The sequence below is a fragment of the Cydia fagiglandana genome, chromosome 26 (assembly GCF_963556715.1).
Source record: "Cydia fagiglandana chromosome 26, ilCydFagi1.1, whole genome shotgun sequence".
In the NCBI taxonomy this organism is placed as follows: Eukaryota; Metazoa; Arthropoda; class Insecta; order Lepidoptera; family Tortricidae; genus Cydia; species Cydia fagiglandana.
In genome coordinates, this window is record NC_085957.1 from 3,953,454 (window position 1) to 3,972,266 (window position 18,813).

Genomic DNA, 18,813 nt, shown 5'->3' on the forward strand with positions numbered 1-18,813 from the left:
TAATCAACCATGCATAATGTTCAGTTATATTCCACAGGACAATTATTTTACTATAATATTATATACATACACATACACACATACACATATATTGTTTACTGTTTGTATGTGGCTCTATGTAAAGAGATATATATTACTATTATGCGTTGTTAGTCTGATAACAACATATTATGTTGTGCAAGGTCCCAGGTTCAATATTCAGGGTCAGGGTTTTATTCTAGTCTAGAATCTAGATAGTGTTATAGTTAGATTCCTAATGTCCTAGAAATCATACATATATTACAAGTTTACATTATCTGGACATGTACTCTCAATAGGGCCCCCCACATCTGGCGTCTTTCGAAGCGTCGGCGTCTACAATTCTATGGCCGCTGCTCGACGCAACGTCGACGCAACTGCGCAGCGACGTCATTTTCCATGCTGACCAGACGCCGACAGACGCCGACGCTCGAAAGACGCTAGATGTGGGGGGGGGCCTTAGTCACGTCAATGTGAAAAAAAGGTGCCTTCAACCTTCCTCTACACCCTCAGCACACCCCCTACCCTCAAGGATTTTTAGTATGTTTATAAATCTGGACACCACAAGGTATAACTATACCAATTTTCAAAACTACACGAATTATTTCCGCTGATTTTTTTAATTTTCTTAAGCTAGTGTCTTGACAATAGAGGCATGTTCAGATATTTGTGAGCGCCTTGGCCGCTCTCATATATCTGATGGCGAATGTACAACATTTACAACAATGTACAATACAAACATACAGAAAGAGAACAGTTGTTTCTATGGACATATGCTGATAGATAACATTAAGACGAAACAGGAGCTGAGTTTTAACCATTTTAGGTAAATATACCCGTCTTGCTAACGGAAGCGGCTCCTAAAACTAGTGCGATAAGGACAAGGCGAAAAATCCTGCGTTCAAATCTCAAAACATTCTATTCTATATTCTAAAAATCGAGGTTTTGTACTCAACTGTTTCCTCCTCCAAAACTTAACCAATCGTAAGCAAATTTGGAAATCTAAATGATTATGAAATTATCTGTGTGGGACCGTTTTGATTTTTTGGCTAATTAATATCAGTTTTGAATACCACGCCTCTCATTGCGGCATAGTCAATGAGGCCATTTTGGCCATTTTTGAAGGGCTCTAGCGCCTTAAAAAAAATATCAAAAAAAGCAAAACGGTCCGACACAGATATTGACAATATTAATCTGTGTTGAGAAAATCATTAGCATCATTGCTCTAGCATCAAAACCCACGGAGGAAACAGTAGAGTACGTTTGTATGGAGAAATGACCACTCCTGTTGGCTCTTAATGATATGATTCATACGTTATACTGCTTATATGCCTATTATTTGCTAACGTATAATCATTATAACTAAATACATAGATCATCGCTTTTTATTACATGGCCCATATGATGGAAATTATTGGGTCAATGTAGGTAACAAGGCCGATAAGGAATTATATGTACAGAGCGATTTTGTATTACCTACTCTGAGGGCTGACTAATAGCTCCTCTACACGATGGGCCAACGCCGGCCACTCCAAGGGACGCATTTATGCGTTAGAGGGAGCAAGTGATATTGCTATCTCATTCTACCGCATGGCTGCGTCCCTTGGAGTGGCCGGCGTTGGCCCATCGTGTAGAGGAGCCATGATGTAGGTCATGCTGATTTACGAGTATATGAATATGGAGCCAACCCCCAAATTGAAAAGAAAATATTGAAGAAAACATTATCAAAATTTCGCCGAAATGTATGAGACAGGCGGTGTGACGTTCTTCGTGTAATTTCCTTCATTACAACCGGCGCAGCGGCGTGTACACGCGCGTTTCTGGGCGTTTTCAGAAATAAATATCGAATACCCGATTCTCACAGATCCCGCTGTTTTTGGGTTCTTTCAACTCAGAATTCCACTACGTCACGCACATACAAGAAAAAAATTTTTCATACTAAAACGTGACGTAATGGAATGGACATTTTGGGACATCTTTTTTTAATGGTGGGATGAAGAATGCTGAGTAGAATGAGCCCAAGAACGTCCAGATGTGAAAGAATCAGGTTTTCAATATTTATTTCTGAAAACGCCCTTTATCTGCACAAGGAACTAGAGCCGCGCTGCATTATGTAGATCTGGCGTGTATAGTATAGGGTGTATAGGGCCTTGATTAATATTGTATTTATTTAAAATGTAAATATTTTAAAGTATTCAACCGAAACCGGATTTTTTGCTGAAACCGAGACCGAAGCTAGAGCTAAACCGAACCTTTATACCGAAATATGCCGAAACTTCGGGCCGACGCTAATATTTTTATAAAGCCTGGGGCCCATTTCTCGAACGATATTAGTCTAATATTATTAGTGTGTTGTCATGACAACCCATACGATTTGACAGGGGCCCATTTCTCGAACGATATTAGTCTAATATTATTAGTGTGTTGTCATGGCAACCCATACGATTTGACAGTTCGTGGACTAATAATATTAGTCTAATATCGTTCGAGAAATGGGCCCCAGATCGTGGACTAATAATATTAGTCTAATATCGTTCCAGAAATGGGCCCCTGGGGGCTTACCGCAAAAACCGAAATTCGTAAATCCGGATTTTTCTCCTTTACTCTAAAGAAGGCGTAATAAGAGAGACAGACAAAGATTCCCGTAATTTGCGAACTTCGATTTACGCGGTTATACCACAGTTCGTGGCCTAATAATATTAGTCTAATATAGTTCGAGAAACGGGCCCCTGATCGTCTCAACGCCCCATATATCATATTTGTATGTAGCCAAATAGTATAAGAAGTAATGTTTGTATTTCCGGCCGTCGCAAGATAACATATCAGCTGATTCCACGCTGTTATTGTTTGAACAAGCTGGCTCTGTTTGCTTTGCCCGTATAAATGTGGTGAAATTATATTTGGTGAAATACGCATTACGATTAACATTTTTATATTATAGTAACTAGGGTTTGCAATCCGGATCCGAAATGTATGAAATTATCCGGATCTGGATCCGGATCCGCGGATCTTCCCATACATTTCGGATCCGTCGTGCGAACCCTAATAGTAACCATTAAAATATAGTAGCCTAAATGATGACTTTATTTGTAATCTCATTTCATAACATAATTAAAACCGGGCAAGTGCGAGTCGGAATCGCGCACGCAGGGTTCCGTAAATATATATAAAAATATAAAAACAAGTAAAGCATGCAAAAAAAAAAAAACAAAAAAAAAACGGTCACCCATCCAAGTACTGACCACTCCCGACGTTGCTTAACTTTGGTCAAAAATCACGTTTGTTGTATGGGAGCCCCATTTAAATCTTTATTTTATTCTGTTTTTAGTATTTGTTGTTATAGCGGCAACAGAAATACATCATCTGTGAAAATTTCAATTGTCTAGCTATCACGGTTCGTGAGATACAGCCTGGTGACAGACAGACGGACGGACGGACGGACGGACAGCGAAGTCTTAGTAATAGGGTCCCGTTTTACCCTTTGGGTACGGAACCCTAAAAACTAGTCTGATGTATTATTCAAAAGGTACAAAATACAGTATGAAGCGGGCCCTTTTTTCAAGATTATTCGTTAAATTTAAATAATCACGATTATTTAGCAGTGGCGCTAGTGTGCACGTTGATGGGCTCGTAATCTTCGTGGGGAAAATGGCACTGAATTTATTTGAACAATTCTAGAAACAACACAGGACGATACGACCACGAAATATTTAACCTCCAATTATACTCTGTATCTTTAGGTATTTCAATAAAAGTAAACAAACTCTACCCTCAAATGGCTCCTTAAGTCAGTTGAGGGTAGATGAAAACATTACACGATCAATAATGTAGGTTACCCCGGCTACACACGTTAACTATAAATCGTAGCGATTAAACTGTGCAGTCCGATTTGCGCAGTTTTATCTACCGTGTGTAACTATGACAAATCGTTACGATAATCGACAACGATTTGTCATACACGGTATAGATAAAACTGCGCAACTCGGACTGCACAGTTTAATCGCTACGATTTATAGTTACGTGTGTAGCTGGCATTAGAGTCAGTACGTTCAGTGACTGATCCAGGCGGTTTTGTATTTGGTTGGTTAATCAATAAATGTTTTAACTACCTACCCGAAAATTTACAAATGATTTGTTTACTTTTATTTAAATATCTAAAGATACAAAATACAAAAAATCCAAAAAATATATTTCGTTACCAGGCATAGATAACACATAGGCTTAACAAAACAGTTTCACTTAAAATATTACAATTTGGTTAGCAGTAGCCCTCACACTAGGTCAAGCCTGTGTCGTGAGGACTCTAGGAAATTCCAGTAGATTTATCAATAAGATGATGCGAAAACAAATACAGAGTATAAGACAGGCCAAACACAGAGAAATAAGTTCCCTTCGTCTGTGTATAAACAAGGCGGCACCTTAGCCTAGTTTTTGTCACGATTAGTAACAGACACCACGGAATTGGGTCGAGAGTTAATGAGTGCCACTCCATGCCACTCGTAGATATGGGTCTTGTGTACCACTTGATTATAAAACCAAACAGATTGCTATTGCAAAACTCTTTATGATTGTAGTATCTGCACCCGCACGGAAAAAAATAAGCTCTAGCAAAGTACCAATTTGGCTTCGTTAAAATTTATAGTTGAATATACCCAAGACTTATTTAAAATGCGGAATTAAGCTTTGTAATTAACAAACAAGCAATTATTGCTAAACGTTCTTGGTTGTTTTATAATAATTTGTTTTCAAATAAGTGTTTTAGTCAGTATAAACGTGTGTTATACGCGCTTTTAATAAATTTAATTGCAATAACTTTACCAACTTACGTTAACCTAAGTTGACTTCTTTGATTTTAATAACGAACTTTGCAGGATCCCTCCGAGCCAAGTCACTCGGTTGTAGACAGCAAAAACTTATTTTACAGTACATATGGTCCTATTTTCCGCACTAGTGCGTGAAATAGCAATTTTCGTGCGTATGTCAAAAGTTTAAAGGGCGATATGTGTACTATAAAACGTTGTACCGATACACGTGCGAATAGGTAATTCGCAACTCGTGTCGATTTAAAACACTCCCTTTGGTCGTGTTTAAATTTATCGCCACTCGTTTCGAATTTCCTCTTTTCCGCACTTGTATCGTAAATAACTATATTTCTAGCCATTTCTTTTTGTCAGTGCGTGTGTGCGATAAGGACAAGGTGAAAAATCCTGCGTAAAAATCTCAAAAATCGAGGTTTCGCACTCGACTGTTTCCTCCTCCAAAACTTAACCAATCGTAACCAAATTTGGAAATCTAAATGATTATGAAATTATCTGTGTAGGACCGTTTTGCTTTTTTGGCTAATGGATATCAGTTTTGAATACTACGCCTCTCATTGCGGCATAGTCAATGAGGCCATTTTGGCCATTTTTGAAGGGCTCTAGCGCCTTAAAAAACAAAAATACCAAAAAAAGCAAAACGATCCGACACAGATATTGACAATATTAATCTGTGTTGAAAAAATCATTGCTCTAGCATCAAAACCCACGGAGGAAACAGTCGAGTACGTTTGTATGGAGAAATAACCACTCCTGTTGGCTCTTAAATTTGTGGGTCACGCCGAACGCTTTCATATGGCAACCCTATTTATGTATGTCAAGATAAACTCTGTAGATTGCGCCTATTCGCGGAAAACACTAATCCTAATTAAGTGCCGTTTTCCTTATCGTTGGATTTGTAGAGATCCGAGTGGGCGAGGGCGTCATGTGTGCACACTAAATAAATAAACTCTTCGAGTGATGGAAAAATATACGGCTTAAACGCTTAGCTTATGTATCTACGTGTGTACAGTCGCCATCAGATATATCGGAGCGGCCAAGGTGCTCACAAATATCTGAGCACGCCTCTATTGTCCAGGCATTAGAGTGCGTGTAGTGGTATACAGGGTGGTCCAAACCTTGACGTCCAAAGTGTGCTATCAGAATATTATACCCCATTAGCCAATTTTTCTTAGTTTTCGAGTTATGAATTTTTAACTTTTAACTTTTGTTAAGAAATTCCGGGGTCGTTTTTTATACGGAAGCACAAGGTCGTTTTTATGAGGAGCGTCACAATAGTTCCGCGGGTTTGGTGAGTTAGGTCGCGATTCTAATTGTGACAGCATCAGAACGATGGCCGATCACATGAGTAACATTAATGTGTTCAGAATCTTATGCAAACGGGGTACGAATTAATTTAGACTTATTGTGTGTGACACACCCGTTAAACGTGTGTGACAGAACACAACAGAACAATGGAATTGGATGCCGGGTTCATAATAATCTTGAAATGCAAACATAATATGTAGTTTTCGTATGAACCTGACTCACAATTACAACAAAGAAAATGTACGTGGTGTTTTAGATTTGACTACAGAATAAATAATAGTACTAAGGTAGAGACGATTCACTCTCTAACAAAACGCGTCTGTTACGATCAGGACAGATATGGCCGCTAGGTGGCGACAGCGCCACGCGCGGCCAATGGCTAGCCAACAAAATTGGTGTGGAACAGATGTACCTACTTGTAGCTACCTGTTGCAAAGCGACGAAATCGCGGAGTGAGCCACGCCTGGCGGGACACCATTTTCTATAGCGCTGTATAGACGCCGACGTTCAAAGGACGCTAGTGTAGGGTAGCCGTTACTATTGAGACAAAAAGCGTTCGAAATATCCCAACTAAAATGACAGTTTGATTGGTCAATTTAAGTAAATAACTAACTGAAATCTATAACGATAACGTATCAAAATCCCAGGACATTTTACTTAAACCCACTGAAACCACATTTTTCACACATTAGGCCGGGGCCGGGATCCTTCCTTTTTAGTGTTCCGTGCAAAACTATGTTCACGGAACACTTATGGGATCACTTCGGTCTTGCAAATCAGTTAAATGCGTTTTTCTCAGAGACCGTTTGACGTAGATACATATTTTTTTAGTGTTCCGTACAAAACTTTATTCACGGAACACTTATTTTAATTGGTAACGTTGTAGGGCATTCCTTAAGAGCCCGACATCCAAACATCCTCAATGAACAACAACTACGGTATTATGCGTACGCGCAGCAATTGTCGCTGATTGGCTGAATTGACGCCAAGCTATCGTGATGAGTAACATGACATTTGACATGACGCTTTTTTCTTTTCCAAATCGCGTTGTTTTTTTTTTCATTTTATTATACTTGACATTGTTAAAAAAATATTTAAGTAATCGATTGCTTATAATGGTTTTAAACTGTGTATTGCTTGACATTTGTATAACTATAATCAATTGTTATTTTCCTATCCGATATTGACGATCATAATATAAATTCGTACTAGACTAGTGCAAAATAATATATATTGTAATTTCATATTATGAAATAAATAATTCTAAATCATTTTTAAAGTGACTCACGAAGGAGGTGGTGTAAAATGTAATGTCATTTGAGCAATAATATAAATTACGATACAAGTGCGAAAAGTAGGAAATTCGCAACGTGTGGCGATAAATTAAAATACGATCGAAGGAATTGTTTTAAATCGACACGAGTGGCGAATTACCTATTCGCACATGTATCGTCCAACGTTACATCGTAAAGTACACTGGCTCTTTAAATTTGCGACATAGACACGTAAAGTGCTAATTGTAGCACTAGTGCGGTAAAGTAGCATTATATGCATCACTGTGAAGAATAATTACTTATCGATCGATACCAACTGTGTAAATACCTAACTTATTACCTGATAAGTAGGTACGCTATGGCCTACTTGTCGTATAATTATAATTTATCGAATTATCAGCTGACATCGATCAAGCGTACGGGCCAAGGTCTAGTTGACTTGTGTTGTTATTGCCACACTGATGAAAGGAAATGTTTTCGCATGTGTGTAGGTAATTCTGTATGTCAGTTTATTCAGCCTACAGATGCATCCACACATTTCAGGCATTTTGACACGTAAAAAAATCTATAATTATAAAATAGTTTTTTCACCACACCAGCTCGGAAAGGCTTACTTTGCACTTCAAAAACTGATAGCAAAGTTGCATTTTATTCACATGTGAGGCAAAGTAATCAAATGCAAATTTTGAGTTGTTTTCTTATGTTTGCTGGCAGAATTGACTTTTAAATGATGATTTTAGATGATAAATATGTAATAACATTCATTTGGATTTGATTTGGTTTGATTTTGTTTGATATTTTACATTTAATATTTGCTTCGGGTTGGTGTGGTGAAAAATTTTGTGTTTCACTTGGGGGCAAATTTTGTTTAACCCTCGTGCTTTGAAACCCTCGCAACGCTCAAGATTCCATTTTTCAAACCACTCGCTACGCTCGTGGTTCAATTTTGGAATCTTTCGCTTGATCGGGTATCAATATTAGCACGAGCGGTTAAACAACAACTTTGCCCCCTTGTAAAACAAATAACTATTGCAAAGCAATGAGACGCTCCTGCAGGCGACGCCATATAAGGGGAGCCGACCCCAAGTAAATGGGATAAGGCTATCAGGAAGAAGAAGAAGAGTTAAATATTGCAAAGCAATAAAAATCAGGATTATTAGATTTATTAGCATGTACTTAAATAAATAATTCTGGTAATCCTGCAAGGAAACGGAAACAGATGCGAAACCAATACCTTCAAACGAGTATTACTTGTTTATATTTCGGGGATCTCGGAAACGGCTCTAACGATTTCGATGAAATTTGCTGTGGGTGTTTTCGGGGGCGATAAATTGTTCTAGCTTTAGCTAGGTCTTATCTCTGGGAAAACGCGCATTTTTGAGTTTTTATAGGTGTTTATAGGTTCTGGGAGACCTATAAATGATTCGTTAAAATGTAACAAGTGTAACACGCAAGATATTACCCTTGTTTACAATTGCAACACAAATGCTTACATATATTTATATACAGAACAACAAAAGCTGTAAACAACTTAGTCACAGTCCTTGAGATGGACGTGTTTATACGAAACTTTCAGGAAAACGACACCGAAAAATAGGACAATTGACTCACTTCGCTTTCCATATAACCACTAATTGAGTAACAACACGTCGGGTGACAAGCAAAAGTCACTAAGTACTATCAAAAAATTAAAGTAACAATGCACTTTATTACACTTGTAACACGGTTTATTGTCCAATAATTTTAATTGTGTTAGTTAGTGACTTTTGCTTGTCACCCGACGCAACACGTGTTGGGAATAACCCTGAATTAGGCGGTCTTGGGTTCAAATTCCGTGGGTAAATATTTGTGGTTTCATCGTACCTTACAGAATAAATAATAGTACTAGATACAGAAGGATCACTCTCTAACAAAACGCGTCTATTACGACAGATATGACCGCTAGGTAATAGGTGACCGATAGGTGTAAAGGCAATTGCGAGCATGCGTCCGTTCACTAGCCATAGTGGTTGCGCGCGGCAACCACTATGGCTAGACACCAAAATTGGTGTGGGCCGCATGTACTTGTAGCGACGTGACGAAATCGCGGAGTGAGCCACACCTGACCTGACATATGACTGCCTTTATTTGCCCGGGCTGCGACATTTCGTACTTTGTCACGATGACTATCAATGTGAACGTCGCTGGGGACCTCATTCTATTGTCACTGTGACAAGGTACGAATTGGTACTGAAATCAATACGACGCAGAATAAATAATAGTACTACCGTACAGAAAGAACTCTTCCTACAAAACCGAAGTTTGACAACGGTTCAGGAACGAATCATGCTTTCCCTTTCTAATGTATGGCACTATTCCTATCGGCTATTTAGGGTTGTCAAATTCATGTCAATATCTTATCTGTGGTCGTGCACGCAAAAGGACCTCAAGTGGTGCCAACCCCAATAATTGCTCGGAGCAATGCTGAGCCGAACAGAGCCGAGAATGCCCGAAAGGAAGAGTGTTCTCACTGCCTGCATAGACAGGTATTTCCCCTTAAAGGTTTTATTGAAGTGTTGATGGCAAATAGGTTAGTTCTAGTCAAAGGTTATACATAATTATATTAATGTCGTCTTGTTGCAAAGAAGGTTTTGCGAACAAGGAAAACAAGTAATGTTCGGAAGCAAAGCTAGCCACAATATTGTCAGTTGACTGTATATATTAGATACTTATTAGTTACTAGGCGTCGCACGCGCACAGCTTATGTAGGCACAAGTGTGTACACTTTAGACCAGTACGGATATGATGGACGTATTTGTCTACGTGACAGCGTGATAAAACGGTGTCCGTCTCTTTCTATCCCGCAGAGTTAAAAAGTGACAGTTGTTTTATCACGTGGATAAATGTGGATAAAGCGATCCATAATAGGCTTGCAGCGGTCGGCAACAAGCGGCCCGCGAACCTCTCGCATGCGGCTCGCGTGCCTCCCTGGCTATTTTGTATGTAATATCACAGATTATATGAGCGCGTGTGGCAACCAACTGGCTTGCTTTTCTACCGTGAACGGTAACAGATTCGTAGGTATAAATCCGAGCTCGCGCAGAGAGTTCCATAGGCCTGGTAGTGGTTATATTAACAAACCACAATGTCTGCTAAAGCATGCTAAAGTCACAAATATTACCAAAGTGCCCGCGTCATCTTCGTTAACTGCTATGTGGCCCTTGGCTGCTAAAAGGTTGCCGACCGCTGCTTTAGACGTAAACAAAAAAAATGTTGTCGTAGACGTAGTACCTCGTACGCTTGTACGTAGATGCTCGTATTTAGGGTTACCAGACCAGATGACAGGAATTTTCCTGACATGTCAGGAATTTTGGCCTTTTGTCAGGAATGGGGACGGAACACGAAAATGTTGGGAATTTTTTAAATTCTCAGTAGAAATTTTTATTACCTTTTTATTTACTTAAATTAATCCAAAAACATTGTAAAAAAAATTTACTCACCAGAATAATACAATTGGACTTTTTGACTATCGTCGGCTCAATCGGGTGGCCATCGCTAACAGCTATTCGAAAATCAGGTATTTTGTCAGGAAATTTTGAATTTGTATCTGGCAACCCTACTCGTATTACGCTTAATGATAGGCTGTTTACGTAATCAACACATCAGGCAGAACAAACAATGCTATTAATTAAAAAAAAAACGTTTGAATGGCTAAGAGCGATCATAAGCCAGATCAAGTATGGAATGTTTTATTGGAAATATCCTCCTCTTTTATAATATTAATTCTGCTTTCTTAAATATTAATACTCTTTGAGATATTGGGGAACTATAAAATATATGTACTTTTCCCCCTTTTTTGTTTGTGACTTTTGATATTTTTTGTGCGTGTGAAGGACAGACAGTAACAGTATATTTGATTAGAAAAATGTTTGATTTTTTTATTCGCTTTTTTTACTTTTTAAAAGGGCCCCTAAATCTTTTGTGCCCAAGGGCCCCAGCATAGTTTAAGACGGCCCTGCTAATACACGCTTCGGATACATTTTTCTAGGCATCATGACGAATCTAATGAGGCATCACACGTATTTTTAGGAGTAGTATCTCTATTTTTCACCGTTTTCAGTTTCTCATGTACTTTATAAGACAAAGATAATAAACAACTCGCTCTTAATCACTGCATCCTCCCGCTCCAAGCAATATTAATCATCATCATACCACCCTTTATCGCCCACTACTGAGCATAGGCTTCTCTTAAATATATTTTAAGCTTTTCCTTAGGGGTCATCCATTAATTACGTCACACGAATTTCTAGGTTTTTTGACCCCTCCCCCCTCCTTGTCACACTTGGTCACATTTGGCAAACCCCTCCCCCCTAATGTGACGTCACATTTTTTCTACGAAATCGCCAAATCGAATTAATTAAGTACCTAAGTATTATTAATATTTTATCAAAATATTTTTGACGATATAAATATTAGTAATTTTATAACCCAAAACTGCATAGGAAAGAAAATTAAACGAATAAAAACGATTATTGTTTTAAAAACTTGTTATTTAAATGTACATTGAATAAAATAATTTAAATAAATTTTCGGTTACTGATGAAGTTAAAGTGACGTCACAAAGTTTGTGTCTCCCCCCTCCCGCATGTCACAATGTCACATTTTCTTGACCCCCTCCCTCCCCCTAAGCGTGTGATGTAATTAATGGATGACCCCTTAAGACTACGTTTTCAGAGTCAAAATGAACAATCTTCATACAGTAATCTATACTTCTTGTTTAACAACTTATCCTTCAGCCAAACAAATATGAACTCTATCACCAGGTCATAAGGACGGAATGTACCGCAAATGTCACATAGGTGTCAAGTTGACATTGCATGAGTACGTAGTTATAGTTGTTAGTGTGTTGTTGATGTTTATTTATTAATGATAGATCGTTACTTTATATGGGGATGTTGAAATCTGATTTAGAATCCTTTGTTCATTGTCTTTGCAATGTAAGTAATAAGTGTAATAACACAGAATTAGTAATAGCACCACAGAATAAATAATAGTACTAGGTACAGAAGACTCGCTCTCTAACAAAACGCGTCTGTTACGATCAGCACAGATATGGCCGCTAGGTGGCGACAGCGCCACGCGCGGCTTATGGCAAACCCCAAAATTGGGGTCGAACGGATGGAGTTTTAGCTACCTGTAGCGAAGCGACGAAATCGCGAAGTGAGTCAGGCCTGATAGCACTACCGTACAGAAAGGACACTTCCTACAAAATCGAAGTTTGAGAGCGATTCAGGGACCAATCATGATATCCCTTTCCTTAGGACACTATCCCTTTCGACTATTTAGGGTTGTCAAAATTCAAGTAATTATCTTATCTGTGGTCGAGCACGCAAAGGGACATCAAGTTGTGTCAATCCTAATAATTGCTCGGAGCAATGCTTAGCCGAACGGAGCCGAGTTTGCCCGAAGTGAGGAGTAATAAGCAGTACAGATGTAGTACATAGTTATTTTCCATCGTTATTTCACGGAAACGAACGTGTCTTGCTATTTCAGTCAGTCTCGGTACAAAAAGTACTGAGGTTGACTGAAGTAGTGACAAATACGAACGTTTCCGAGAATACGATGGAAAACAATTATGCACTACATCTGTAGCTAAGCCAACAAAGTGCTTAAAATATTTAATGTACACAGAAATGAGTCACACAAACATAGTCTCCGCCGTACAATTGCCCACGCTGGTAACTGTACATCGTTGGACCTTATTACAAAAGGCATAAGGTCCACCAATGGACAGTTAAGTTTGTTGCTGTTCTGTTAGTACAGTCACCATCAGATATATCCGAGCGGCTAAGGCACTCACAAACATCTGAACACGCCCCTATTGTCAAGGCGTTAGACTGCGTGTTCAGATATTGTGAACACCTTGGCCGCTCCGATATATCTGATGGCGACTGTACAATGAAAGTGACACTCTCATTTTAAAACGACACTCAGTCTATTGTACTCAGTGTTATATTTGTCTGCCGCACTTCATCAATTATCATCTACTCAAAGGTTTACTGGAAGAAATCCCTTAAAGGTATAAGTTCGCCTTTGTAATGCCTATCCTGTGCCATAAATTTGTGTTTTGTACAATAAAGAGTTTATACATACATACTGAAATAACATGAATATCAATATTAGTACGTTCATAATACATTCCCTGGACATAAATTCTTCTATGATTTTCTATCAATATTATGACATAATCAGTTATAACATTTATAGGTTTGTGATAAGAAATTGATTTAGCTTTGATATAGGTAGCTTTGAAATGTGATTATTATTTAATACCTTCTTGATAATTCAATATAATGAAGTTAAATGTGGTAATTCAACATAACGCATTTGTGGTAATAAAAGATAATGGAATAGAAAATCAAAATCGAACTACTCTGTAAAAAGTTATGCGTGGTCATACATAAAAAAAAAATATACGCCTCGACTTGAGAACCTCCTCCGTTTTTTTCGTCGGTTAATTAGAAATTACATTCATATATCAAATCCATTTTATGATGTAAATGTAAATTTATTTTAGGGTGGTATTCCACCAGTGTGATTTCTTTGTATAATGTCAGTGCATCTCACTCTCTCATTAAAGCAAAATGTGAGACACAATACACATTGGACAAAGAAATTGTACAGCTGGAATATGACCCTTAGTTACAGAAAATCAATCAAATTTTAAATGAAAAGGCACAAGGATTGTCTTATAGTTCGTTTTTTTAGCATTAGAAGAACTTGCAAGAAGGTAAGCGATCTTGACATGTCTTTTAATTGAAAAACGCGTTATAAAAATATAAAACGATTACTTATGAAAGCAGAAGAATATAAATGATCGTATTAGATTCATAATTGTTACATATAAGCCGTAACTTATTTTTAAAATGTGTTTTTCAATTAAAAGACACATCAAGATTGTTTATCTAATTTCTAATGCTAAAAAAAACGAAGTATAGCTATGTACAGTCATCCATATATATTTCATAATCAAGGATCAGCCGGCCTAGCCAAGGTTACAATCGCTATCGCTTCGACAGCGAAAAGCATTATGTCTCTCTATCACTCTTCCATATAAGTGCGACAGTGACAGTTGCGTTTCGATCGCTACGGAGCGTAAGCGATCGGCATCTTGGCTACGCGGCCAGGTCTATATTGTCACAGATTAAATAGATAAAGATAGAAGTAAGTATGATGAGTACACTCAAGTGTAAAAATATGGGTGCATTAAATTTACTAAAAATTTGGTCCCATAGTTCTTAATTCTCTGACGTAAGAGCTATGGGACATATTTTTGAGTATGTGTGCACCCATATTTTTACACTTGACTGTAGGGTTGCCAACTTTTTTTGGTGGAATATAGTATTTTCCAGAATAATAAAAATATAGTACATTTCAAAAAAATATAGTACTTTTAGATAAAATACTAAACATGAGTGTAATATAGGTATGTTTAATCGGAAATACAGTATTTTAGCGTAATATATATTTTGCCAAAGTATATAATATAGTAATATAGTATAAAAATATAGTACAATACTATATAATATAGTATGGTTGGCAACCCTACTTGACTGTACAAATCTTTTATTATAAACATATTGTTATCTTTATAAAATATGTATGTTAAAGATGCCAATTCTGTATAATGTATAGTAATGTATTTATAGCATTGGATGCTTCTCCATTTTCTAATTATTCATTGTGATGACATGTGAAATATTTTTTGGTTATCAAAACTTTTGCATCATATATTTGGTTGTGGTCATTAAAATAATTGAATAACATAATATTTTAATAGCTGTACAGTTGTTTAAATGTCCGAATATATGAGCGTTCATTCAAGTTAATTATGTGTTTAGTTTAACGAGTAACTACTTGGTTGTCTTCTTTACGCATTACGAACAAAGAACAGAGGCCTAACAAAACATTAATGTAACAACTAGCTATTAACAAAATATATAAACGTTCAAAATAATAAACATAAAACACTCACCGATATGTATTGAGCTTTCTAAAAAATCAAAAGCACGAATGATCAAAGTGCAAAAAAACCATGACACCACAACACGAAATATATTTTCTTATAAATCACTGGCACAAATATCACACACTATTCGCTTCAATGGAGTTTTCCACCCCTCCAGCGAGCGCTCGGGACGCGACAACACCGTATCATCCTTTGACAATGAATGAAACGAAATGAAAGCAAGCTGTCTGAAAATTGTCATTCATGTAGTACTAAGGACATCGACCTCAAGCTAATGTCCATAACAAACGATAATGCGCCATCATTTAAAGACAAACAGAATAGTGCAACCGGCTCCGAGTCCTATAAAACAATATCATTACTGCTCGAAGATTAATTTCATGTATAATAACTCAGTCAGCTGTTTTTGAAATTCATTAAAATCGGCGCAAATCTGCCATTTTGAATTGATTCATTTTTTTAAATGTTGCCAGTTGTGTCATACTGTCATACGTCAATATTCGTTTCAGTTTAAGGAGACGTATTTGTTCTGAATAAAGTTATGTCAGTTAGAAAAATGAGTTTCTATGAAAAAAAATTGCTGTAATTTTTAATGTTAAGACATTTTGTTTGATTTATAATAATAAATACCAGGGCCCAGTTTTATAAAGTTACAAGTTACAAGTTTACAGGCGTTTACTGGCAACACTTGCTCCGTTTTTTACAATTTGCGTTTTATAAAAGTACTGTGTTACAATTTTACAGGTTACAGGTACAAGTGCCTGTAGCTCAACCATAGACGAAAATACGGGAGTTTTATAGTTTTAAACTCATAATCGAACAGGCGTTTTATAAAAAAATTGTAAATTACAAGTGTAGATTGGTACACTTGTAACAAAAACTTACATACGTCTTGAGTCCTGTAACATCACAACAGCAGTTACTTGTAGAGTCTGTGCGGAAAGTGAAGAGTCGTGGGATTTGAGGGCGCGCCAGTGTTATTTTATGGTTTTTGCTATGCTGACAACACTGGTCACGTGATTATAGTACGACACTAAAGGTCATGATACTTGAATCCCTTTTGTTCCGGTTTTTTACCACGGCTTACTAAACGGAGCCTGGTGGTGGTGTCGGCTCGTCAACTCAATCCTCTGATTTAGCGCAGGCACTAGTTTTCTTTTTAAAACACACCTGTAGATACTAAAAAGTGACAGTGCGATTGACAAAACTGCTAAAACTAATTAAGAATCTGCCCAATACAACTGTAATTTTAGTACCAAACAAGATAGAGTCTCATTTATGTACTGCCTAATCTGTGCAGTCCAACAGTTATTAAAACCGGGTAGATCGGGTAGAAATTGGGCAATAGAACTGTAATTTTATCTGGGATATATTTCACCCATTGTAAACTTGACTTGTAATGTATGTGTACATTATATATGAATATGAATATGAATAAAAATAGTGCATAAGTAGGTAGGCCTTATTGGGATATGTCCGGTTCTCTCATCTCACGATATTTTACTTTGCCGAAAAGTCACTGCTAAATATGAAATATAATTTCGTAACTAACAGAACCTACAAATAAAGAAATATTTTATTACAAAAAGTTTTATTCAGAACCTAGTAAACGAACTTACAAATAAAGAAATATTTTATTAGAAAAAGTTTTATTCTTTATAATCGATCTCAGAATTAAAATATTCAATGTCACTTATGTTTGAGCTAGCTTCAGAACAACCAGGGACACTCATAGAACTATCTTCATCTGAACTGGATGTGCTTGAATCCGGCACGTAGATTACGAATTCTTGCATATCACCTACTTAGCGGTCTTTTATTCGAGATACCGTAGGTACTTTTACACAATCCTGAAAAAGAAATTACATATAAATATGCATAAAATAGCAAGTATCAAGACTATTTGTCAGTTATTTTAAAGATCATGAATGACCTGCATATTTATGAAAATTAATATATTTTGAATGAATATACTTACCGATTATGTACCGGAGACAAGTTACTTAGGGGGCTTATTAAATAGGTAGTTATTTAATATTAAATACAACATCAATACCCGCGACTAGCGGAAACACGTTCCGCGACTTTTGTAAGTCGATAGTCGGCTTTTAGCCGTTGTCTTCCCGCTGACAAAACCGAACAATGTTAAATATAATTTTCCTTGTGGTTTTATGTACGGTTTTATCGTGTTTTGAAAATATTATATATATAAAACTTGCGGTTTTTGTTAATAAAAATATACAATGACAGAAGTTTGTTTACTTTTTACAAGACAGGTGTCAAAGGTTTGATTGCCATATAAAATTTAAAATGTTAGTTCCCGTTTCTGCCACGACTCTTCTCTTTCCGCACAGACTCTAGACACGTTTTCTGAGAGATTTTAAACTTTACTCTTTATTGTTAAGCACCAACGCCAACGATTGTGCCAGGGCATGCATACTTTTCCATGCACTGACCTTATCAGTTTTTGTTAATGTATCTGAAATATATAGTAAATAGGAAATAAAGTGACAATATATTTGATATTGATTTTATTGACGATTCGTTTTATTTTATCTACTAGGAAATGGAAAGGGATTATTGCCGATATTTGTCGTTGATTTATTAGCATTCGTCTCTTTATATAAGTATAGTGCATTCACATTATGGTAAAGTGTACTATTCATAATTTTCGATACACACCGTATTTATCTTTGAGCTGCTAACCGAAACGATACATTTTAATGTAAGAATGTGAAAGAGTACCTACTTATTTACATGTTATTTACTTATTACGTAAATATTTAATTAAATCTAACTTAATCTGAATCTGAAAACGGCCCAAAAAGTATATCCTTGGCATGGAATGCCGCTCTCAACCACTCGATTTTTCCTTCATTTCTGGCCATTTTTCTAGTAATTAATATTTTACAGCAAACAAAAACACATAATTTAGTAGAGAACCGAGTATCTATGACACACGTTTTTTTTTAAAATAGTGATGTCCTTCACACCTGTAGATTTCACATGTAATCGAGATTGACCGTGGTTCTTTACAACTGTAATTATTTATGTGTATTTATAAAACACATGTAGCCGTTCACAGTGCATTACAGGTGCCTGTAGCCTGTACTCTTGTAACCTGTAACTTGTAACTTTATAAAACTGGGCCCAGGCAAATACCGGCATATTCAATTTATTAATCAATACTTATAAATCTTCTTAATCGTGTCGTTAGTGATGGCAAAAATGCTTGACTGAGCGGTAAATTTCAAAATATAACCAAAAAATATCGTACTCCAAGGCTACCTTGCTATTGTTTCAATCACATTAAGGAAAATGTTTACAAACATTCAAAACTACTACTTGATTAGGCAGTAAGTAATTTGCAGTCATTAATACAGGATCA

General features: G+C 36.8%; 1 protein-coding gene across 1 annotated transcript in view; it reads right to left on the bottom strand.

Moving 5' to 3' along the window:
* The window catches only part of LOC134677536 (monocarboxylate transporter 13-like), an 87,634-nt gene extending 71,810 nt beyond the window's left edge, over nucleotides 1–15,824 (bottom strand). The window contains exon 1 of the mRNA XM_063536002.1: nucleotides 15,432–15,824. The gene's annotated coding sequence lies outside the window, so the exon portion shown is untranslated. The remainder of the gene's footprint in view (nucleotides 1–15,431) is intronic.
* Between the last annotated feature and the right edge of the window lie 2,989 nt (nucleotides 15,825–18,813).